Source organism: Cyrtonyx montezumae, unplaced genomic scaffold, assembly GCF_038088225.1.
Source record: "Cyrtonyx montezumae isolate F1298 unplaced genomic scaffold, pur_monq_1.0 scaffold_4, whole genome shotgun sequence".
NCBI lineage: Eukaryota > Metazoa > Chordata > Aves > Galliformes > Odontophoridae > Cyrtonyx > Cyrtonyx montezumae.
Window position 1 is genome coordinate 13,128,104 of NW_027072045.1, and position 23,997 is coordinate 13,152,100.

At 43.7% G+C, this 23,997-nt stretch overlaps 2 protein-coding genes across 2 annotated transcripts in view; both read left to right on the top strand.

The window, feature by feature from the left end:
* DNAJC12 (DnaJ heat shock protein family (Hsp40) member C12) overlaps nt 1-21,521 on the top strand; it is a 79,428-nt gene extending 57,907 nt beyond the window's left edge. The window contains exon 6 of the transcript XR_010622783.1: nt 21,508-21,521. The gene's annotated coding sequence lies outside the window, so the exon portion shown is untranslated. The remainder of the gene's footprint in view (nt 1-21,507) is intronic.
* The window catches only part of SORBS1 (sorbin and SH3 domain containing 1), a 160,447-nt gene continuing 154,734 nt past the window's right edge, over nt 18,285-23,997 (top strand). Inside the window, exon 1 of the mRNA XM_065746223.1 lies at nt 18,285-18,309. The gene's annotated coding sequence lies outside the window, so the exon portion shown is untranslated. The remainder of the gene's footprint in view (nt 18,310-23,997) is intronic.

Below are 23,997 nucleotides of genomic sequence, written 5' to 3' on the forward strand. Positions count from 1 at the left end.
TCACAAACACTTGCATGGTTTGAGGGTCATGATCAGAGGTGAGGAAATACTGGTTGTAACTCTGCTGTCCGCTGGCTGACCTTGGGCAGGTTTCACCTGTCTCTTCAAGGGCTTCCTCATTTGTCAACAGGAATAATTAATAGACTCTTAGATTACCTGGGATTACACGAAGTCATTTAAAGTTAGAATACTGTAGGAACTTTTGAGTCTTGAGACTCAGAACTAAGTACCCCTCAGTTTATATTTGGATAACAGGAATCTACAGCACTGTCAGCTTCTGAAAGAGGTACATCTGATAACAGCATAAAAAGAAGCCTACGTGTGACAGATCACTCACACCTCGTGTGTTTGACCCTGCGCTGTGTGAAACCTATTTCATACTTCTTCTGAAGCAGAAAGTCTGTTTGTTGCTGTAGAAAAGGCAAAGCCACCCCTCTGTGCTGAGTGCTTCACAGGTGCCTGGATGCAGCAGGGAGAGTATGTACAGAATGTTTCACGTTTTTATGGGAATGGTAATCACACAGGACAAAAAGCAAGGCTATTTCATTTAGGAGAGTTTGCGGGTAGATATAAAATAATTTCTGTCACAGTAAAGGGAGTTTGATTACATAGAGAAAATATGTGAAGAAGTAATATAAGGAAGCCAGGCAGTGAAGGAGAGTAAATATAACTTTTTGGTACAGAAGAAAATTAGGAAAAAGAAAGGGGAAATAAAACAGAATGAATATGGCATTTGTACAAAAGCAATTAAGACCATTTAAGTTCTCAACAATTATATGCCTATTTCTGCATAAGGAGGAAAAGGTGAGCATTCACTGGTAGAACTTTTCTCTTGAGTTTTCTAAGGTTGTTGTTACGTAGGTTCATGAACACTGTGAGTGCTGAGAAATGGGTCAGGGAAAATAGAGGGACTTGTACTTTTAGGCACCGAGGATGTGCAAGATCTTCCCTCTGTGATACAGGATGGGAGCAAATGATGTATGTTTCTCACCCAGGCTCCAAAGAGCTGTTGGTTGTTCTGACTATGTGAGGGCTGACTACATGGAGTCCCAAAAGAACCTCAGTATCCTCTTTGTTCACCTTTTTACAGGGTGACAGGACTGACTGGCTTGCGAAGACTTAATGTTGCTTTGGGCAAAAAAGTAGCACTTGGATGTTGGAAAGCTTTGGGAGAGATTTTATTTGATTTTGGGAGAGATTTGGATTGGAATTTCCTAGGCCTCGTGACCTGTGACTTTAGTTGCTTTTTGATACCAGAGAAATTTGTCCTCAAATGATTCCTGGATTTTGCAGCACTTTGTAGTCTGTAACTGGAAAAACCATGTGCTGTATCCAAACTCCCCTCTGACACAAACTCTAAGTAACTGAGAGAGGGAAAATAGCAGCTAGCATTTAGATTTACTCATGGGTGCATGCATTGCATTACCAGTTCTGGCCTTAATCCAGCCTGTTTGTGCACAGAAAGTTTTGGTTTGGGAAAGCCTGGGCAGCTCCTGTTGCCTCCCACTCAACTCATCATTACAAGTGCTAAAGCCAGAGCTGGTCATTAAATAACAGCAGATATCTGCTGCTGGAAGAGACCTTCTTACAAAGTCAGTAGTGACTAGGCACTCCTTCTTTCATTTTTATTTTTCAAGGTAACGTTGTGCAGTGTCTATATTTCAAGCACAGTAAACTTATTTGAAGTTTCTCTTTGAACAGCAGCACTCCACTCAGGATGTAAGCAGTCACTTTCTTATACATACCCAGAAGCAGAATTTCAGTCTTGCAAAGACAGCTGGTTCTGTAAGTGAGCGTAATGCTGAGGTGAGCCTGTGTGTGCCTCCTAAAGCTCCATTGTCTTTAAGCTTTAATGTTTATCCTTGGTACTGGGCAGTAAGGGACGTGTGAAATTACTCTCTGTCTTCCTAGAAATATAAGGAAATCAGCTATTAGGATTTGCCCCTCTTCTTTGTCCATGGATGCAGAGAGAAGTTGGGTAAGTTTGCTACACCTTCAGTGATACCCGAATGGGGCTCCCTTCTCTTGATCACTCCCAGAGATGACTGAAATGTCTCTGTCTGGCAGGCCTTGAGTGTGCTGGGACTCAGGCTTGGAAATCTGTCACAGAATGGTGCTAATTGGGAACAACAGATCTAGGGTTTTTAGACAGTAGGTCATTTAGAACAAACTTACTTGTTATAGAAGTAAGCAGTCACATAAGCAGGCTGAACATGTCCTAAGCAGTCTGTATGTGCCTGTGTCTCATCCAGAACATCATTATTTTCTGTAGTTGTATTACTAGCAAGCTGAATGGCGTAGTCAAAGGTTTGTGTCAAAGGGTCAGAGAGGGTAAATCCACTGGGAATGACAATGTTTCTTTCAAAGACTGAGGAAGCAGACATCACCAGAATGTTGTCTGTTTTTTCTCAGTTGTATCACTTAATTTAGGAAGAGATACTATCTTTGTCTACAAAACTTGCTACAAAGGATTTGTCAAGTAGTACAACTTCCATCTGCGATTCACTAAGAACTACCCAAAGCCTAATATGGTATTAGCGAAAGATGCCCTCTATTTAAGTAGGGATAGCAATTTTTATATTGTACCAGATTCATTTATTGTGTACCAAGTTTCTTAATAATATACTAACATACTCAGCTCTTTCCACTCTCCTGGTGAAGGTTATGATTTTCAGAATGTGAATATTCCTTATTTCTCCAAGAAGAAGAAAAAAAAAAAACCAAAACCAAAACCAAAGCTTTATGGCACTAGATAAACTAGACATCTAAAACACACAAAAAATCATATTTCACTAGAAAAATATCAGCTTTGGTGCACATAGCAAAGCCTGAGAAGCAGTTTCTTTTTCATAGCTAAGGTTTCACTCGTTGCTTTTAAGCGATTTCACCCAATTTCTTGTGCCTTCTTTGTACCATCAATACCTATCTCCTTGTTTGACTGCTTTTTTCCACTCAGGCACCTTCTTTAGTAATGGGAGGAACTCTTCTGCTGCACTTCAGCCACCCCATCTGTCCTTCAAGAGCCTCCTCAAGGCCCTTTTCTGCTGCACTGCCCACAAATCACTGTCACCTGATAGTCTTGAAGCTGGAGGCCATCTGTGACCATAATGATTGCTGATTTATGGAAGCACACCCATTTTTGTTGTTATTCATGGCACCTTTTTCACACATTTTTCCCTTACTTGCTGACTGTCCTGTCTTGAGAACATGGAGTGCAAGGAGTATGGGGTGGGAACTGCCTAAAGCAATGAATATGAGGTGCAAAATAGATGAAGTAGGGCTTTGTGAAAAATATATTGAGAAATAATAGTATGTTTGGAGTAGATGCTTGTCAAAAAAAAGATTGTATCAAATATAATTATAGACGATAACATGTCTACCTAGGTATGTAGGCCAGAATCACTGATCAAGCTAAAGACTGGAAGGACCATAGAAACCTCTCTCTTGCTATTATTAAAGGTCACCAAGCCTCCATCTGACTGAGGGTAGCCTTGTGGCTTTACTGAATTTTCTTGTCTTTCATCGCTCTTGGGGTGCAGTTGGCTCCCAGGGCTGAGCAGAACTTTGAGGTTTTTGTGATGTGTGGCTCAACCCCAGCACAGTGGCCAAGAGTGGGGCACAGTGTGACAGATTTTTCTAGCAGATCTGTCCTGTGCCTCCTCTGTCTGGAGATTTCTTATGAAGCAATTTGGAAAGCCTTTATGGCTACCATGTGTCTCTGGAAAGCGGCCAGGCATTTACCCTTTTATAAGCTATATAAAGGCGAGCTAGGAATGTATGTGCTAGATCAAACATTTTAGAGAAACATGCTATTTTCAACAACAGGCGCCCAATCCTGCCATTGGTGAAGCAATTGTAGAGGGCTGACACAATCAGGACAGAATTACCAAGCTGTTAAGCAAAGATTATTTATTTCTCATAGCCATATATGACACGCAAACTCTGTGTTGTCCCCGTCCTTCCTTTCTACATTTTTACATACCACAGCAGCAATGTGAGATGACTTTGGAGGAAAATGGTTCATATAACTGCTGATCTGCGCTGCAGAATTGAACTGGCCTTTTTGATTTATTTCCTAAAGCTCTCCTGCATGGTTTCTGTCTTGATTTTCTTGTCAACATGATTTAGTGCATGATTTAGTCTCTGGGGATGCCTTGTGCGTTATGTGAAAGTGGTGTTATTGTTGTCCTAGCAGACTCAAGCAAAGGGCTGTTTTTTTGTGGAACTGTTTTATGTTACATATGCTAATAATGTCAAACTTCTGAAGGAAAGTCTCCCGGAGCAAACCAAAGCTGCCTTTGCAAAGCAATCCTTTTACTCTTCCTCATAGTCTTACTGTTTCTCTGTTCGTTGCTTTCCCTGATGAACTGTTTTTGGTTTGAGGCTCTGCTGATTAATAGTTTCATCTCAGTGCTCTAATTTGAGCCTGCTTTTCTTGCAAGGTGCTGAGCACATGCCATGAGTCAGTGGGAGTGGCTGGTATTCAGCACTTTTGCAAACCAGGAGGCTTACCTCAGTGCCTCAGTATGGGTCTAGGAGCCTGGTTGAGGCTCCTATTTTTATAAACCAGAGTCATGACATCCAAATATATTAACTGGTGCATTCTTTGAATAATTACAGCTAGTATTTTTAAAAAAGATGAAGTCACTTGGATAATTTTAATGAGACTTGGGTGGTCAGCTTCTGAGTTTCTCTGAAAATCCTGTCCTGTCCATTTTGTTCCTAAGCACAGCTCAGTGCCAAGAGGAATTTCTTTCCTCTCAGTATCTGCTGATTATGTGCCTGCTTGCTTAAAACCACCATGCCAGCGTAACAGGGACATGGTGAAGGCCTTAAAACATGGGAATGGTCAACACAAATAGATTACCTTAACTCTGATTTCAGTAACTGAGTGCTGAATGTGCTTGGGAATGTAAAGGGGGGAACAAGGAGGCAACACTGTGTTAAGCATTTCTTCATAATGACCTATGAATCCTTGGTACCACTGGCTTTCTCTAGCTGCATAACTTGACCCAATGAACATGTCAGAACCTGCAGCTTCAGCGAGCTTTTTGCAGGTGATGACTGAGGCGAGGAGCAAAACAGACAGCCTGTGATAGATGTATGAAATGCTGTGTGTGGAACTGCCCCCATAAATCCCTGTGCTGCCATGGTGATTTATTGTATGTGCAAACCTCAGAACATGGAAATGGAGCTGTAGCTGTGCTTGCTAATAGCTGGACCTGAAATGAATTAATGCAATGTCATAATTCACTGAAGGAGCCCTGCTCATGTCACAGAACCAGAGAGCACAGTATGAGTGTTTTATCACCCTAGCAGTGAGCAGAGAGTTTATGTGTGTGCAGGTCTATGCTGCAGATATATAAACAAATATGCACCATATACTGTTTTTTATGTGCATTGTACTTTGCATTAAGACATTTCTGTGGCCTCATGCTTCAGATGTACTAAAAACAGCAATCCAGGTGGTACTTGGATGAGAGATATCAAGCAATACTAATTTATACTTTATGGGATAATTTCTTCAAGAGCAATGTTTGAGGATGTTTTAATCATCTCTCTGCTCTGCCAGCTGCTGGGGAGGCTGCTGGGTTCTGGGGAGGGAGGGGAGGGGCTTTTTCCTGAGGATCTCCTGTCCCACGCTTATATCCTGGCACTGCCCTCATCATCCCTTTCAGTCAGTGTTAAAGCAGTACTGTCACACAGAGGAGGTAGTACTCACGCTAATGAAAATACCAACCCCATGCAGCACTCTTCTCCATTAGTTGCAATTTCAGAGTGTTTTTTTCAATAAAGTGTATTTCAGTGGACTGGCTGCAATCCATCCTGGCTGAGAGATGGTCAATAAACGTCTAAATGGAAAAGGAACAGCCTTTGCCCCTTGCCTCAAAAACTGACAAATACAAAATGCCATTGACTACCACAACTGCTTGAATATGTTAAAGCAGTCAAGAAGCTAAAAACATACGGCTGATTGCATATGTCAGGAGAAAAATAAAAATAGGAAGTAGACTTCTGCTGTTTCCTTTGGCCATTTTTTAAAACAATGTCACATCCTCTTCCCTGCTCAAAATGTCCCGTGCACATGGCCAGATGTCTCCAAACCTGCCTCGGCTGAGCATTGCAAGAGCCACACAAGGCCGTGATGTACACAGAAACTGGACCTGGATGGTCTCATCATTCTTGTCACAGCCACAGTCCAGACAGAGAAGTGCTGGGGGCGGTGATGCGCAGAGAAGTTTGCCTGTGCTATTACTCATATGTGGTGCTGTGATATACAGAGGTTTTCAAGCAGAAAAAAACACTTGGAAAGCCAAGTTGTATGAAAGCTTGCTTCTTATGTGCAATTTTGCTGCGTAAGAAGGCCTTCTGCTTCAGGCTTCCCTCTCTTATAACTCTTGTCTGTGCAGGGGACAGGATGAACAACCAAACAGTTTTTCAGACCTCCACCCCAGAGAACATCTTGCAACCATCAGCAGATCACCAGAATGGCACAGTTGGTCTGGTCAGACAGGAGAAAGGAGAGTGATTTTGAGTGTTTTTCCTTATGTTTTGAGAGATCTCAGACACTGGTCAGCAGCATGTACTTGTCCCCGGACTAAAAGGCATAGGACTGAGCGCTGCCTTCCAGTTCCCATGTCTGTGGGTGGGATGGCTGTGCTGTAGGGCCGGGCTGGGCACCACAAGCAAAGACAGCAGCTGTGTAAACTCAGCTTTTCCCTATTACATATATGAGAATGTAATATTTGCCAGTAAACGGTATAGAGACATGGCAGGAGGGAGAAGACTATGGACAACAAGTCTTGAGAGTTGCTGGTCGCCAGCATCACACACAGCATATTTCTGTGCTCATCTCTGTGTCCTGGTACGTGTATCTTGAAAACAATTTGCAGGTATTTTTAGGTGAAAGATGCAATCTGAAATGGAGCATCATAGAGCTCTGTGGGTTAACATTAAGGGATGCTTTTTTTCTTACTCTCCCACTATTTCCTTATCAACAGCTGCCTGAAGCTCTCTAATATTCCAGTGATGCTCTTCTTATGATTCTTCCCCATAAAATATTCTTTGTTTTTATTGTGTTATAAATCCTAGTCATAATGTACTCATCAAATCTGTTTTCTCACACTTCTAGGAGCAGGTAGGCACTCTCTCTTCCTTGGCTTGTACCATAACTGTGAATGTATGATCAAACCTGAGAGGAATGCTTTGTTTTTCTCTTTTGGTGCCCCTTCTAAAGGCCCCATGTGACTTGAGCAGTTCCTTTGCTTCTCAGTCCCATTAATCGTGGCCACATCTGTGTCATTCAGCAGCACAGACCTGAGGCCACGTATGGCTGTTGAGCAAATGTGGCCAACACAGAAGAGCTGCTGGTCGCACTGCACAGGGTGATCAGACCACACACAGGCACACTCTGGAGGGGCCAATCCCTTAATATGGAGCAGCTTTGTATAGTCAGGGAGAGAGGAAACACTGCCTCTTGGTTTTGCACGGAAACTAGTTACACAGTGATTTATTTTAAAAGGAGATCAGGCCAGATCTCTGTTGATACTATGTTCCTTGGAATGTATTTTAGTGTGTAGCCTGCTTGAGGTTAACCGCATGGGTTTAACGGAGTTTCCCAAGGCAGGGATTTGGTCTCTTGTTCTTTGAATAAAGCGTGCTTCACATAGGTGATGTAAATGTATCTGTGCATTCCAGCATGTGTACAAATAATGTTTTGCTGCTTTGAGATGTTCAGTTGGTTCCAGTGTTTGAGTTGTTTAATTATATGGCTGTTCTGGGTTTGTAATGGGCCTGCTGCAAGAAAGAGGGAACAACCAAGAAATTCAACAGAGTGAGCTGATGTAGCAATAAAATAAGTTATTTTTTAATGCAGTAAATGTTTAGGGAGTAGAACTTACTGACATACTGTTGATTAATGTCACTGAGGTCAAGAGTTTAGCAAGATTCCAAGTGACACTGGGTTTTGATCTGCAGTGACTGTCTAATCACAATAAATGCAAACCCAAACTTACAGAGAGTTGTGGGTTTTGTGATGAAGCCTGAAGTCTGTAACCATTTTAGGATGTTATCTAGTAAATATGTAGGAAGCTTGTGCTAAACATTTTCATATTACCAGTAGAGGTTTGCCTAAAATCAGAGTCCTAGTGTTTTCCTTCTACTGACTATGCAGTCTGTTACCGCATCCTGCTTACTTTTTCTTTTTATCTGCATGTAGTCTTGTCTGAGATTCATGAAAACTAAACTAATGAACTGTAGCAGATTAAGGTTACATAAAAATATTAGAATTAATGTATTTTGTGATATGTAATCTATCCAAGTTCTGTTAATAATTATGGTGTTGATAAGCTGACTTTTATTTATTTATTTCTCTTTCCTAATAGTAGTAATTCAGATTGGTGTATGCGTAAGAAGATACTGTTGGCTTTCAGGAATATACACAACTTTAATAAACATTTAGAAGAGACAGAAAAAAGAATGTACAGTTTACAGAAGTATGCAGCAGCAAATGAATGAGAAAACAATGAAGTCTTTCCCAATCTTCCATGTCTACTTTGCATACTTCCCTGGGCAGTGTGAGTTGGTATATTCAAACTCATAGTTGGGAGGGACCTTTCTCAGTGTGCTCTCAATCCATCAGTTTTCTGAGACAAAGGAAACTTGAATGCAGACATTATATGCAGAAACCCACCAGGATCCTGTTTGTAGTTCACATGCTGTGTTGGGTCAGAGGAGCTTTGCCTAGTCTCAGAGTGCTGTCCTGTTCTGGGGCCTTGCTGGTACTGCTGGTGGCATCAGTACAGCAGTATCACGAGGTCTCCAGCAAAGATTGAATTGCATTGTCTGTTGGTCTAGCTGAAGACCAACCTATGAAAACACAGATCATTCCTGTAGTCCCTGCCTTGTTTCTGATCTGCTTTTTCCTCTTTCAAATAATAGCAGCTGTGCTGCAGTCAGTTTGCCATGGTACACTTGTACAGCCCTTGACATGCTTAGGGAAAAAGCCATATCTTGATTGAGTGTCCCTAGACCTTCCTACATCTCAGGAACCTGGCCTGTGCATCTGCCCTGCTGCACAGACTGCTTGTCTATGCCATGAGAACTCTGGTGCAGTTGAACTTTCGCAGTGTCCCTGTGATGTCTGCTTCCCCCTTCTAACAGAAGAAAAGGCAGGCCTTAAAACACGTGTGTTTGTACCCCATAGCTTGATCACCTGCAGTAATTGTACCTTTGCTTTCTGCAGTCAGTTTAGTGACTTTTTTTTCCTGCAAGAAAGAAGTAGTTGTGTGGGGTTGTTCTTATAGTCACTGTTGAAAGAACTAGTGTTTGCTTTGTGCTGGAGGTTTGGAAAATCTCTCAACTCCCTCTCCTTTTCTGCTTCTAGTCTGAGCCTTGAGACTTGGCAGCAAAACCAGCTTAGCCTACAATCGTGCTGCTACAACTTGAAGGTATGACAGAACACATTTTGTAGCATAGTCATTAAGCATGCTGCTAGCATCAGGTTTCAACATGTTCACAAAAATTGCACCATCAAAAATGCTGGTATCGGTGGCAGGAGGTGTACCTTGAAGTTGAGAGCTGGTCTCATCAGATCACCATTCTTCTTGCCAAGGCAGCCTTTTTTTCAACGTATGCTCTTCTGCAAACCTTTGAAATTTAGCCCCATACAGCCTTGATGCAACAGGGTTTGTGTCACTGACAGCAGACCATCGCCATCTCCTCTCGCAATTTCTATTTATATGAAAAATGCATTCAAATTATGTTAACATCTGATATTTTCTGCAAACGGCATGCAATACAGTCTCTTTCTGATTCTGCTGCAGTAGTGTTTGTTGCATCTTTCTCCTCTTGACAATTTTTGCCTTGCCAATGAAGGTGTGGGATGAGGAATGATTGTAGATGTACCCAGATCATGAAGGGATGTGTATCTTCATTGTTTTGAACCACTGGTAAGCTGGTAATAGACATTCTTTATTATATGTAGTTAATTTTCCCTAGCCACTGGGCACATTTTATAGACTTAAACTGCAAGGAAATAATAGAAAAGAATGGATTAAATTTTCCAAGACCACATTTATTACAATCTGTTTACCATAATAGCTAACATTCAGGCAAATTAAGTGTGTAGTGAAAGACAGAGCAATTTCTTTAATCTGTGTAGCTTCAAGCATCACCAGAAGATGAAGTTCATAGAAGATAACGATTTTTACAGAATGCATTGTGTGGCATGAGCACAACAGCACGCATCTGTACAAACATGTATACATAGGTTTTCATAGGCTTTCTAAGGCTACAACTTGCAGGCCTGTATTTCTCCATATCTTAGATTGTGTGGGCTTGTTTAGCTTCAAGAAGAGAAGGCTCTGGGGAGACGTCTTTGCGTCTTTCTTGTAGGGAAGCTTACAAGCACAAGGGGAACCAACTTTTTACATGGTCTGATAGTGACAGGACAAGGTGGAATGGCGTTAAACTAAAAGAGGAGAGATTTTGGTTAGATATTAGGAAGAAATTTTTTAGTCAGAGGGAGGTGAATCACTGGCACAGGCTGCCTGGAGTAGCTGTGGGTGCCCCATCTCTGGATGGCCAGGTTGGATGTGATGTTAGGCAGCTGATCTGATAGGGGCAGCCCTGCCTATGGTGGAGGCTTGGAACTGGGTGGTCTTTAAGGTCCCCTCCAATCTGGTAGACTGCATCTACCAGAATTGCTAGTGAATTTGTCCTTATATTAATCACAGATAAGTTCTTGTTGAAGAAAAAATGAATAATGAAGAAAAAAATAGCAATGTTCTTAAAATGGTTGCCACAACCAGGATGGCAGGAGTGGTACTGGTGCCATAGCTGAATGTATTTATTAAGTCCAGCTGTACACCCGTTGTGTTTAATGCTTTAGCATTTACATTTGTTCACTTAGTTAATGCGCAAAAATCTGTTCTCAAGATTGGGGGCAGTAATGGCAGTCAGGCTGCCTTGGCACATGAGATTCATTGAGTCCAGCACCTGCACCAGTACCTCAGGCTTCGCAGCATTCTCCAGCGCTGTTCCCCTGCAGTGCCTGTGTGCTAAGTGGTAATTGATCTGTTTGCCTTTGTGCCTTCCACTGGGATCACCAAGCAAAGGACTGGCTGAATAAGGAAGCTGCTTTGTTAGGAATGGTCGTGCAACAGTCTGAGCGCAAACACAATATTCCAAACACACTACCGAAATATCCCAGCAGGAACAATGTCAGTCACTGTTTAAACCAGTACATTTTCATGCCCAGAATCCTTAGGTGATAGCTCTGTATTTCCCTGGTTCCACTGTGTTATTACCTGTTTTAAAAACTTGCTGATTTATTTGCCATAGATAAGGTTGATCTTGATAACAGCCCTCAGACAAAGGCTTTTGTACAAATACATTTCTTGAAACACTGCAATCCCAAAGGAAAGCACTGGGCTAGCAACTAATGAAAGTGCTGGAACTGTGAAATAAAGCTGAGATTATACCAATAGCTGATGATGAAGGGAGTTCTGAGCGTAATTCAGAGATAAGAAGGGACAGATTTCTATTCTGAAATACAGAAAGTGTCTCAGTTTGTGTTAACAGGAAGGATTACACCTTGCATGCAGCATCCAGTGAGGGTTTGTGCCAGGATCTCAGACTGGGACCAGAGCAGCATGTTTCTGTCCCATGTGCCTGGCTTGATTTTGGACTGCGTGCTGGGCATTTGGTTTGCTCTCAGAAACAATGAGCTTTGCTTCCCATCTGAAGCCACTTGAAAGCTACAAAGGAGCGATGACTCTCAGTTTGGTCATTAAGGGTATCCCAAATTAATTAGTAGAAGTATTTCTATGTGCTTATAAGATGCATGTCATAAAGATGTCTCTCTTTGATCCTCTGAGCAAACGGTGCAAAGTGCTGATGCTCCCAGATGGAGAGGTTTGTTCATAAAGCGTAACAGTGAGAGCCTGGAGACTCAGGGTGTGTCCTTCAGCAACTCTCTGTCATTTGTATACGTTTATTTCAAACAAATGCTAGCACAATAGCATGCTATTATCTAAATAACTCAGAACATTAGTGATTCCATAAACAGAGCTTACTTTGCACTTGTCAATTTTAAAGCCTTCAACTGAGACAGACAAGAATACAAATGTTCACAACTCAGAGTTTTGTTGTGAGAACATAAATCAGTGCTGCCCCTAGTTTTCCCCTTTGTTTCTCAGTCAGAATTAAGTGCCCTGTAAAATAGCCTGCAGAGCAGGGTGTGAGCTCTGTACTGTTCATCCCTGGCACTCTCATAATGGAAGTTGAGCCACCTGGCAGTTCAACTGTTGAGAAGCAGGTCTGTGCCTATAGTTTGTGGATGGAACTTGATTTACCTCAGTGGGATGGTAACTAATTGCTTGATTTTCAGAGTGTGGACTGCAAACTTTTGAGAACTGAAGGAGATAGTGGATGCTAACTAAATCTGTCTGTCTCTATGTTCTTTCAGCAATTCCATTTTTCAGATGTTCCCTCAACAACCCAGCTCAGCTTTTTCTAAAGGTTTTGAATTTTTTTTTAGCTATATTATTTCTTTGCTCTCTTTCTCAGGGTGAATTGAGAAAGAAGGGTAGAAGAGTTCTTCCTTGAGTGGAGGGGAAGGAATTGTCCTGAGCCATAGACTTTTTTTCTGCTCTTTTGAGGTGAGAATAATATGAAATCTTGAAAAGGGGGATCACAGGACACCCAGCCAATCTGAAGAAGGTATTTTTACAGCTATTCAGGGACATTACACTGTTTTATTGATTGTTTTGCAGTTTCCTCACTATTGACTTTTAAGATCTAGCACACTTGATGCATTGCTCAGCTTTACTTTTCAGCTACAAAAAGGTATTTTGCTATGCTTAGAGAGAGAGAGAGAGAGAGAGGAAAATAATTCTCCCTACTGGTGGAGGTTGTTATTCCCTAGATTAGATCTTATCATTCTTGAGGACTGGATGTCCCTATAGATTCTGATTGGAGATAAAATGATATCAGTGAAAGAAAAATATGTTGAAATTTGCTTAAATCAAAACCTGAAATATGCTTGGACTCTCTTTGTGCTCCTTGAAATACATTAGTCTGTTGTCAGAACTATTACTCACAACAGGGAGAAATCATTATAATGCATTTATAGAAAGCTTTTTGGATCATAAGAAATTGCTGTTTGTATGGAAAACCTTATTCTAAGCATGATCTATATCTTATCAGAGAATAAAACATTACCTGTTAAAATAATGAACTGTGTTAAACTAACAAAGGTGGCTTTGTGTTCTGTGCATGCGCGTGTGTTTGTGTGTATGTATATTTATATATTTGAATGACCCTGCATAGCCTGCCAGAGAAGAATTGTTTGTTGAAGTTGTTTAATGATTAATTATATCAGACAGGAATATGTGCCCACACACCCTGTCACAACTGCACAGCAAGACACTCCTTTTGAGGAAGGACAGATTTCTTGTACATATGGTCTGTAATACTCTCAGGTGAATACAAACGTTGTTGAATTTCTACATAAGAAACTGGGAATGTCTCAGTGGAAACTGGTATATGTGGCAGTCTCTGCTTGAGCTGAAGGGGCTAGAAATATGGGCAATGCCATAGAGAGAAGTGTCTTGTAAAAGGTTGCATGCAGAAGTCGTGGCAAAGCTGGAAGCAGAGCTGAGTCTCTGAAAGATAAGTTGGTATATCCTCCTCCATATTACCCTGTCCACCAGGAAGAGAGAAGGAATATGTTGTCATGGTGTGCCAGTTAAGGAAAAGTCAGACTATCTCTCTGTTCAGAAGAAGCCATCTTGGTTGGCAGAGCCCTCTTGTTCCCTTTACCTGGTTCCCAGCAAGAGAAGTGCTAAACCACCACTGAAAGTCCTCATTCCTCCTGGCAGTTAGAATAGAACAACAGATATCAAGGTTACCTTTGTCCTCTCTCTCCAGTGAGTCCCTAGAGCAAGCAGAGACACAATGCTACTTTCTTCCCGTTTTCCTATTAACATCAACAAGAACCATAGTTCTTCTCTGTGATTCCATTTATGTTATGAGAAATAAAGGTAGTGAAATTCTCTGGAGACACTAAACAGTTTGAAAGTAACTTTGAGTCTTTCAAGGACAAATAAAGATTGCTCAAAGAGTAAGTGCAAATCTTTGTCATTAGTCTTTCTAGAAGGAGAGGCTGTCTTTACCCTCCCCATATTAGCTGGGATGCTTCAGCATTTACCACATCCAGTGCTGCAGACCTCCAGGGTTGAAGACTGTGACACAAAACTTCAAGAACACCACATAAGGGAGCCCTTCCAGGGAGCAGCTTCCCTGTTTGCCTGTGCAAAGTTGGTAGGTCCAGGCCTGTCCACCCTGACAGCAGAAAGCAAGCATCTCACTTTTACCCTACCATTTACTCAAGCAGAAAACAAAACAGTGGAGCTAGGAGAAGGTCAGAAAGAGCTGTCACAGAACAAGTGCACCATGCCAATAATTTGAAGGATTAAGGACCCCAAGCCACACGTACTGAGACAATAGCTGTGGCCATACTGTTCACTGGGCCCGTGGATTAGAGGAATAGTTCATATGATTCTGGTTTTCTTTTCAACTCTGACTGAACAAACATAGCTTGTGTGCTCGTAAATCCTCTGTTAGCAATGCAAAATACAATACAATTTCCATTTCACTGCACTCTATGATTTTGTCTTTGGAAAATGTTGCAGTTGTTCTGTCTGGATGCCTCCATGGAATCAGCACAACTTTGTGTCTGGTTTGAGCAGTGTAATGCAGAATGGGAGGCCTAGTGCTGGTGTACTCGCATCAAGGCTGTGACACGAAGAGCGTCCTGTCCAGTTCCCATGCCACTCTGCTTAGGACATCCTCATTCCAGCATCTCACAGCAGCAGTGGGATGAAAAGAGCTGATGTGTGCCTCCTCCTGTGTACTCCAGAAGCAGTCTGTGGAATTTTGTGGTCAACGTGATAAACCTTCATTATCATGAAATATGATCACAGAAGTCTCACACACTTCAGTAACTTAGGAGTATCTGTACCTCCATGTTTATGATATCTGAATATATGTCATTGTGAATGTACAGTTTTACATGTTCTGTATCGCAGTTCCTGCAACTTGTATGTAGACCTAAACACTAGCTGACTCTTGAATGGACACATTTATTTATTATTTATTTATTTTTTAACTTGTGGTTAAAAATTTCAGTGTAAAGGAGAAAATAAAGCAATCATGTATTGTAGCCAGTCTTCCCAGTAAGAAAGATTCGGATCTGCTTTTGAGTGCTTTTTGTCTGCATTGTGCTGTAATCCATTTATCTCTGCTTTCTCATACCAGCCATTTAGCCATTACATTTATCTTGTTTCAGTGAGGGTATTTAGATTAGCATTAAAATTCCAGAACACCTGGGTAATGTCTCAGAGTTGCAAGTGTGGAAGAGGCTTTGTGTTAGCTCACAGGACAAAACCTTAAGAGAGAAGGATCTTTGCCCATTGGTATCACAGGGAAGGCCATTATGTTCTTGGTGACAACACCTTTGCTCTCTCTGGCTCCTCATGGGAGGAGCTGGATTCACTTCCCAATGACACAGCTGGCCCTGCAACATACCTATGTTCATGCTCTGCTCTCACTGTGCCATCTGGGAAGTGCTAATACAGCAGCCAGCCCTGTGCCTTCTTTAAAGCAGCAGAGGCGCAAGTGGGAAGGCATCTCCAGGATGAGACATTTCAGGAGACAAGTATTTGCAGCTTCCAAAGCTCTTAAGTGATGGGCATCTGTGAAGTTGCCTATACAGTGCTATGGTGCAAAGCCCTCTCTTGTTATTCAGGTAACTGGCCTCTTGCAGATAGCCTATGGTGGATTTTTCTCTGTATGAACTAAATGGTACAGGCTTGTTTTTGGGACATTTTTTGAAGGATGTCTGCTCTAATTTAGGTGGATGTTCGGAAAAGTTCAACAGCAACAGGCTTTGAATGTTGGTTGGTCAGTATATTGAAGTTTGCTTTCACTTGCAGTCCTGGTTTCTCTGTACTCTGATTTCTAGTTGCCTGCTGCTGGAGGTGGGCCATTTGGAGCCATTCCTCACATGTTAGTGCTCAGCTTAAACCACAGCAGAGGTTGCAAACAGGAAGGAGTCATTTGTGCATTCCTTGGGATCCCATCAAGTCCATGTACTGATGCAGAAGGTCCAGAAAGCAGCTGTTTAATCTTATAGCAGATGTGTTCATGAACAGCGCAGACACAAGGCCCAGGACTTCTTGCCTGAGGGGTGCTAATGAGGCAGAAGGGTACCACAGTTTCTCTCTGTGTCTCTGGTGTATGTGTGATACATAGACCTGTTGTGCTCAGCCTTCCTTGAATTGCATCAGAGGAGGTTCAGGTCGGATATTAGGAAAAATTTCTTTTCAGAAAGAGTGATGATGCACTGGCACAGGCTGTCCAGGGAAGTGGTGGAGCCACCATCCTTGAGGGTGCTCAAGAAAAGGGCACTGAGAGACATGGTTAGGTGGTGGTGGGAATGGGTTGATGTTGGACTAAATTATATTAGTGGTCTTTTCCAACCTTAGTATCTCTGATTCCCTGCACACGAGCCTGTGATGGAGCGAATATTCTAATTCAGCACTGACATCCCTGGCCCCAGGGACCAACTACTTTTCCAATCCACATGAAGCCCTTGAGCTGATCCCTAGAGACACCATTTCTGGATGGGCAAACAGCCCTTACAAGCCCAGGGCAGTCAGGAGGGATCAGCTCTGCCACCCACTTGTCTGCTGACCCTGGGCTCTGCCGCTTCTGCATGCATATCAGCATGTGTGCACGCTCACACACATTCTGCACTTGAGTGAGTCTCTAAATTGAAACTGAGTGCTTCAGGTATTAGGTCAACCCCCGGCCTCTGAATTATCTTCCCAGACTGCTGTTCTTTACAGCTCAGGGAATCTTTTGCAAGGGAGAGGGAGGAATCAGGCGGTAAAATCTCAAGTTTTTCTCCTTGATGACATTCAGCCTGCGTAAGGTGAGGGCTTGTGCCTAAGTGGGTTTGGCAGGATGCCACAAATTGTATTGCTCTTTTTGCATTGGGTGAGAGAAGCAGACAGGTGTGGCAGGAGCTCTTGCCCCACTGTTTGTTTTCTGCCCAGGCCAGGTTTCAGCTCTGAGATTTCCTGACTGGCCAATTGTTTGCAATTACTGTCACGTTCCTCTCTCCGGGGACTGCAAGAAGCCAAGGGCTGCTCAGTGCATCGCTGCAAACTTCCGTCCCCATCTGGAGGGCAGACCGCCTGCCTTTGTGCACATTCATCGCCCCGAAATTAAGGGCTTTTTCCAGCTGGCCTTCCAAATGGAGTGAAGTTTGGTACCGGACTTCCTTTGCATCTTCTGGCAATTGTAGCTAAAATACGTTTGATCTTTTCTCAGTTCAACTGATTGATGTCTACTTCATTTCTTTGAGAAATTGCTTTGAATTATTTGCAGATATGTTTGGTCCATGGGTTCAAGTTAAGACAGATAAGCGAGATTTCTTGCAACCAGAGTATTAGAGATGAAAACTATTTGGAAGGAGAAAAAGAACAGGATTACAACTGCTGAGGAAGGGACGGCAAGATGCCACGGGAGCCTGGAAAGGATGAAGTTCCCTCCCTGTCCACTGCATTTCCTCCACACACAAAGAAGCTCGCTCAGACCCTGAGAGGATAGATCCATTGGAGGGTTTTGTGCACGTGCCGGACTGGCTAGCCTTCACTGTTTAGAGTGCCTAAGCCTATGCAGTGCCGCCAAGCATTAACGAAACTAACTTGGTAGTATTAGTCTCATATAACGCAGGACAAGCGGGGCGGGGAGCTGGTAGGGTCTTTCCCTCTCCTCTATTTGATTCCATTTTTTTCCGGGTGAGCCGTTCATCAGTCTCCCAGTCCTTTCTTCCAGCTTCCTTCTCCTCTTAGCCCCTCGCTGCATAACATGCGATAAACCCAAGCAGGGATGCAGCCCCGTCCCAGCCCCTGAACTGCCGACCAACTTGCCACCCCGAGCCACAAAGCCCTCAGTGTCTCCTCGCGGGCACACACGCAACAGGTCGCCGAGGGGCTGGGGCCGCCCTCCCCGCAGCGTGGCTCGCTGCTGGGATCCGCGCTCGTTTTGTATTTCCCGCAGCGCCGGGCTCGAGGCTGCCGGGCCGGGCGGAGGCTGCCGCGCGGCGGGCGGGGGGCGGGCGGGGGCGGCGCCCATCGGCCCCCGCCTGCCGAGGAGCGGCGGCGGAGCCGGGAGAGCGTTGCGGGGCCGGGAGAGCTGAGGTGCGGAGCGGGGCGGTGCGCGGGGCCGGCGCGGGCGGTAAGAAGGCGAGCTCCGCGCGTTTGCTGCGGCGGCAGCGCCGCGGAAATCGCTTTGGTTCCATTTTATTCAATAGCCGTTAAGGACTGGGGTTCTCTAAGGGGCCTTTCTGCCGCGGGGTAGTGGCCTCTCGGTACGTCTTTCGCTGTAGATGTGTTCCGCGTTACGCCCGTAGTTTTTGCGAGCTGCTTTTCGAGCCTGATTATTTACCGATAAAATAGATCGTGGATGCAGAGAAGTGGGTTTGGGAAGGACTTTCTGCTGCTAGTAAATAGAAATGCTATCTTTCTTCTCGTGGGAGTGGGGGAGAAGAAGATAACGTTGCTTTTAACATGAAAGGGGATGCACACGGGCACGTTCTGTACCCCTCGGACGCGGCATAGAGCGGGGCCGGAGCGGCGACTCCGCGTCGCCACGTCCCGGGAGAGCCGGGCCAGGATGTATGCATTACGGTTGTTCATTCATCAGCGGCTGCGGATAATACAATTACCGAGTCAGCAGCGCACGAGTGCTGCCCTGCGTGCGGCACGCCGCGAGCGGCCCCGCGTACCGCGCTCGCTGCGCCTGGGGTGAAGCCGGGGCCGCGGAGTGGGGCCGGGAGCGCTGGGTCCCCAGCGGGGAGGGAAGGCTGCCGGCCGCTCTCGGCGGCTGCCGTCTGTACTCCGGTTGTATTTGGTGTGCTGCTCTGCAGAGGTGTACACGCCAGCTTCGGGTATTGCCGCTGGCCGTGAATGGTGGATGGTTCAGGTGCCTGAGAATTCGCAGTAGTTCGAGTTGAACCCTGTCACGGAGAGGGCTTCGTTTAGCTCTCGTTTATTTTTTATTTCTTTTATTTCCACTGTTGGGTTCTGCAGTCCGAGTATGGCCACCTCTCTCCTAAGGTGTCTTGGAAAAGAGAGGGGAAAAAAAAAATCACCAGCATGATTGTCACAGGCCTTATTTATTTATTAGGCTATTAGAGTAATGAAGAAAAACCATGCATGCCCTGCTGTGCAGATCTCATTTCAGCAAACTGCCTGAGCTCCTGCTGTTACCCACGTTTGATTTTTAACCAGTGAATGCCCTGTGCTCCTGTCTGCCCCAGCTGTGCCTCCGTGCATGGCACTGAGCACAGCCCGTTGAGGGGTCAGCGCGGGGCAGGGGCTGTCTGAGGGGTTTGCGTGGAGCAGGGTGCTCCTCGCTCTTCCTCCCTAAGAGCAATGTTTGCCTACTTGCAGTTCCTACTTCTTTATCCTGCCTAGTGCTGCCGACTGTGCTGCTGTTCCAAGGTAGTGTCTGGTACATTAGTGTGCTACTGAAAGATTGTTTTCTCTTGTAGCTGATACTTCTATGCCATAAAAAAGAAATAGTGGAACACTGTCTGTCCCGTACCCTTGTCTGTCCAAGACCTTTCTCCCCCAGGGAGATGCAGGGAGGACAAGGGGAGGCTCAGCCTGCTCAAGGTTACCCGTGGAGCTGCTGCCTCCTCAGCTGCAGGGCTGGACCATGCTAGGTGTGCTGGGCATACACACAGCCTGAAAAAAGGTGTATATCACATCGGTGCCCCTATTGATTCCCATTTCTTTTATGTTCCTTTTTTCTATTTCAGTAACTATATCTACTATCTTAAAATAAGGATAGTATTTTTAAAGTAATCCTGTTTGATAAAGCTGATATCATTTGATAATTCCATAAAAAATGTAAGTATTGATATTTAGACAGTCAAAACACAGTGACTGCCTTCTTTGCAGTGCATTGGATTTCTGGCAGATGTAAACTCATACAAGCCCATGGCTAACCTGTCTTCAAGAAAAAATAAACTATGCCCAGTGCAGTACACGCACCCTGAAGGCTGACCTGGAGTCAGGAGGGTACTGTGTGTTGCATGTGAGCGCTGTTTGCAGTGCCCTTTCTGTTCAACACACAGGAACATCAGAGCACACAAATGGAAGGGTCCCTCTTGATGAAGGTCATTGGATGTGCAGATCTCTTCTTGAGTTCCCTGTTTGTAGGGGAAGGAAAATATTTGGGGTAGGGGGAGGACAACTGTTTAGAGACACTTTGAAGCATTTTACAAATGTAGAATTATAGAGCTGATTGCTCTTGTGGAGACTGAACCCAAGGGAAAAGACAAGAATGTTAAACCTTCACATGAGTTACACATCCTATTTGTAGGAACGTGCTCTGTGTGTGTGTGCTTGGGAGCACACGTCTGTAGACACTGGTCACTGATGGCAGCAGATGTTGGTCACAACATGCATTTATTGTGCTGTGTTGCTATATCCAGGGTGCTAATTGCTTTATGAAATTAATACAAAATGCCGTGTCTCAATGGTATCCTGCAGCAGAGAGCTACACCGGCTAATGATCTGGGCCTGTATGTTTCACTGGTGCTTTTTCATTTTGCTGGTCCTTTGCTTCACTAAATGCCTCTTTGTTAGGCCTTAGAACAGAGCTGATGGAGACCAGAGCCATGCTGCTGATGTTTTTATTGGTTTTGTTTGAGCAAAGTCTGCAGTGTGTATCTCCTAAGATGGATGAACAGTCATCACTCTTTCTCTTTTTGCTGTCCTTTGCAATGAGCCAGTGAGGTTCTGTTGGTTAGATCCTGATGTCTTCAAGCTCCTCTATAATCCCATTAACTTCTGTGGAGCTGTATCTGAGAATGAGCATTATGGAATTAGCTTGTACAGTGCGTGTTGTTTCCGGTGCAAGTGCTATGGCAGGGTCAGCACTTTCATTACTCAGTGTAATTCATGTCATAGCAGAGGCTGCCTATAGGGCTGTGGAAAGTGCTTGCACCTTTAAAAGTGGGCAAGAAGTTTTCAGTAGATGAGCCTTTTTTTTTTTTTTTTTTGGGAGAGTTTCTGCTTTGGATTTATCCAGTGTTAGGAAATGCTCTGGTAGCAAGGATAATGTTCAGTGTGCTTTGCAAATTGTTTTTAATTCAGGCCTTTGAAGTTATCTGGCATGGGTAGTTGTTTTATTCATTGCTCTTATTGTATAAATGCTATGAATTTTACTTGCTGCTCAAGATTTCTGAAGTGGGACCCTAACAAAAGGCTGGTTTTCAACAGTGCTATGTACCCAGAGCTTCCTTTTTCCTTGAGTGACTTAATCTGTATGCCTAAACAGGGACTTACCAACCTGACCTTCAGCTTCGGTGTGATCTCAGCCTCTGTTCCTGGGCTGAATGTGCTGTGATCCATTTCCACACAGGTGCTGGACCAAGCTGGTACTGGGAGAGGGTTCAGGATACAATGATGCCATGTCTTTACACTCAGCTGAGACAGCACACACCCAAGCATGGCAGCAAAGACAGAGGTAATGCTGGAGGTGTCTTTTGAAGTAGCTATCACACTGATGCCACGTCCTCAAAATTCCACCGTCGTTTTTGTATAAGAGTTTGTCCATGCCAGGCTGAAGCCTGGGAAGCAGTGACGGTCCCACAGCAAGAGCTCTGCCAACCCAATGTGGATTGGCCTAGCTCTCCTTGATGTGTACAGGTGCTGAGTTTTGCTATGTGCTGTTCCAGCAATAAATGCTGCTTAAAAACTAGAAGGGGTGGTACCTTTATATATGCTTTTCACTGAGATGGCATGAAGTATAAGTAAATAATTCTGGATCCTTGTGTCACAGATGCCATTCTCTCGAATGTATTTATAAACCAACAGTATTTGATGAGAGAATTATTAGATAGAGGAACTGATTTTGTGATGTTCTTCCCAAGTGAGACTCTTCGTAAAAGACTTTGGGTGTGTAAATGCTTGCATGTCAGTAAGTGTCTTTTTCTCACTCCCTTCCTTTATTTTCATACCTATCCAATTTGTACAATGTAAAACTGACAGTTTGAGTTTTATACCCATCCACAGTAAGAGGAAACAATCCAGACTGATTTTTTTTTTTTAAGTTTTTGTCCCATATCCTGTGCAGTCTCTCTAGCATTGTATTGCAGTGCTAAATCTGTTTACCTAGGAACACCAGCAACCTTGCCACCATTTTACAGCTGAGGGAAATGAGATGTGGGGAGGTGATGCAATTGCTACAAAAAAAAATATTTTATACCAACAAGAAACTATCTTTTATATCCATTGTAGCACTTTATTGATGTTTGCCCTCTTAATAAACAATGCAAACTTTGAAGTAAGTAGCCTTGTCTTAGAAAGCAAACTCTGGCTAAAATTGCTCTTTGTTAGGATGACTGCTGAAGTAATTCCACTTCCTCTTATCCTGAGAACCAAGAGAAAATTACTCAGTGCTGTAATGGCTGGGGATTTTCAATGCTTTCATCAAAAAAACAAAACAAACAAACAAAAAAACACAAAAGAGGAAACAACAACATGCATGAAAACATAAAGGTTTCATTTGCAGCTATTCTGGTCTTTCAAATAATTGGTTATTTACATAGTATCAGTGAAATATGCCCTAAGACCATGAGACTGTTGTGGTCTTGTATAAACACTGCAGTAGTCGTTCACACCAACAGCAGGATTTGCCTTTTCCTAAAACTAAATGAACACAATTGAGATAAAGATGCCTGCTGAAAAGGAGACTCAACAGAATGCCAATTCACTTTGCTTTGTTCCTGTGTCTGCATCAATTCTAGGACGTAAAGGTCAGAAGCAGCAGTTGTCAGCAGGAGTTTTACCATTCCTGCACTTTCCAGCGCACTTTCCAGCTTGCAGTATCACTGTTAAAGAAGTCACCAGTGGTGTCCTTGCAAGGAGGCCAAGCCATGGCCCTTGCAGTCACATGCCCTTTGCAGTCATAGCCGTGGCTCTTCCAGGTCACACAGGGCCACACTGTCATGTGAGACCCAAGGCAAGGAGGAGGCCAGATTTAGGGATGGTCTGCTTGGAGTTTTGCCCAGCTGTGTCAACAGAAGCAGCGGCATGAGGGGTAGCCTTAGGCCTTGCTCAGCTCAACCCTATAGCTTAGAAAAGCTGAAAAACAGATACAGAAGAGCGTCTTAGCTGATGTGACATCGGATTGGAGCTGTCACTATCCTGAAAATATTGAGGTTAACTCATCTGAGTTTGTACGGTATTTGTCGTAGATGATGACATACTCACTGAAGTGTTACAGTCTAGGAAAAATTGTAGTTATTGTCCATATGTCCCTGGTGTAATTTAAGCAAGGTGTAGTAGTAGATTGTGCCAGATTTGTTCTGCTCAACAGGCAACTGTTTCCTGCTCTTCACGTTCCTTTCTGCAGCATGCTCCGAGTAATAATAAAAACTACTTGCAAGCAGTTCTTTAAATAAGATGTCTTTGCCATGATTTGATTTGTAACTCTCCTTTATAACTGTGTAAATTGTATGGATTAAGTATTGTTCTTACGAATGGTTGTTTTTCTAAAAAAATGTGGCATTTATTCATGTGTGAACTGCCTGTTTTCCTTGTGGAAAGCCATTCTTGTGCTTTAGGGATGAGCTGGTCGCAGAACATGGGCTGTACTGAGGGAGCAGACTGTTACGCCGCACAGAGCTGCACAGGCACTTGGTGGACACTGAAGTGTGGCTGGCAGCAAGTTGCTTAACTCCTTGTTGAGGCTTATATAGTCATCACAAGGGACAGCCCAGCTGTGAGCTCTACCGTGTAGGTGTTCCTCACAGGAGAAATCCTCCCAGAAATCTGTTTGGCACAAGTCAGCATCACAAAGAAATAGGGAAAGAATATGTCTTATGCTCAAACCTGTCATTAAAAGCTA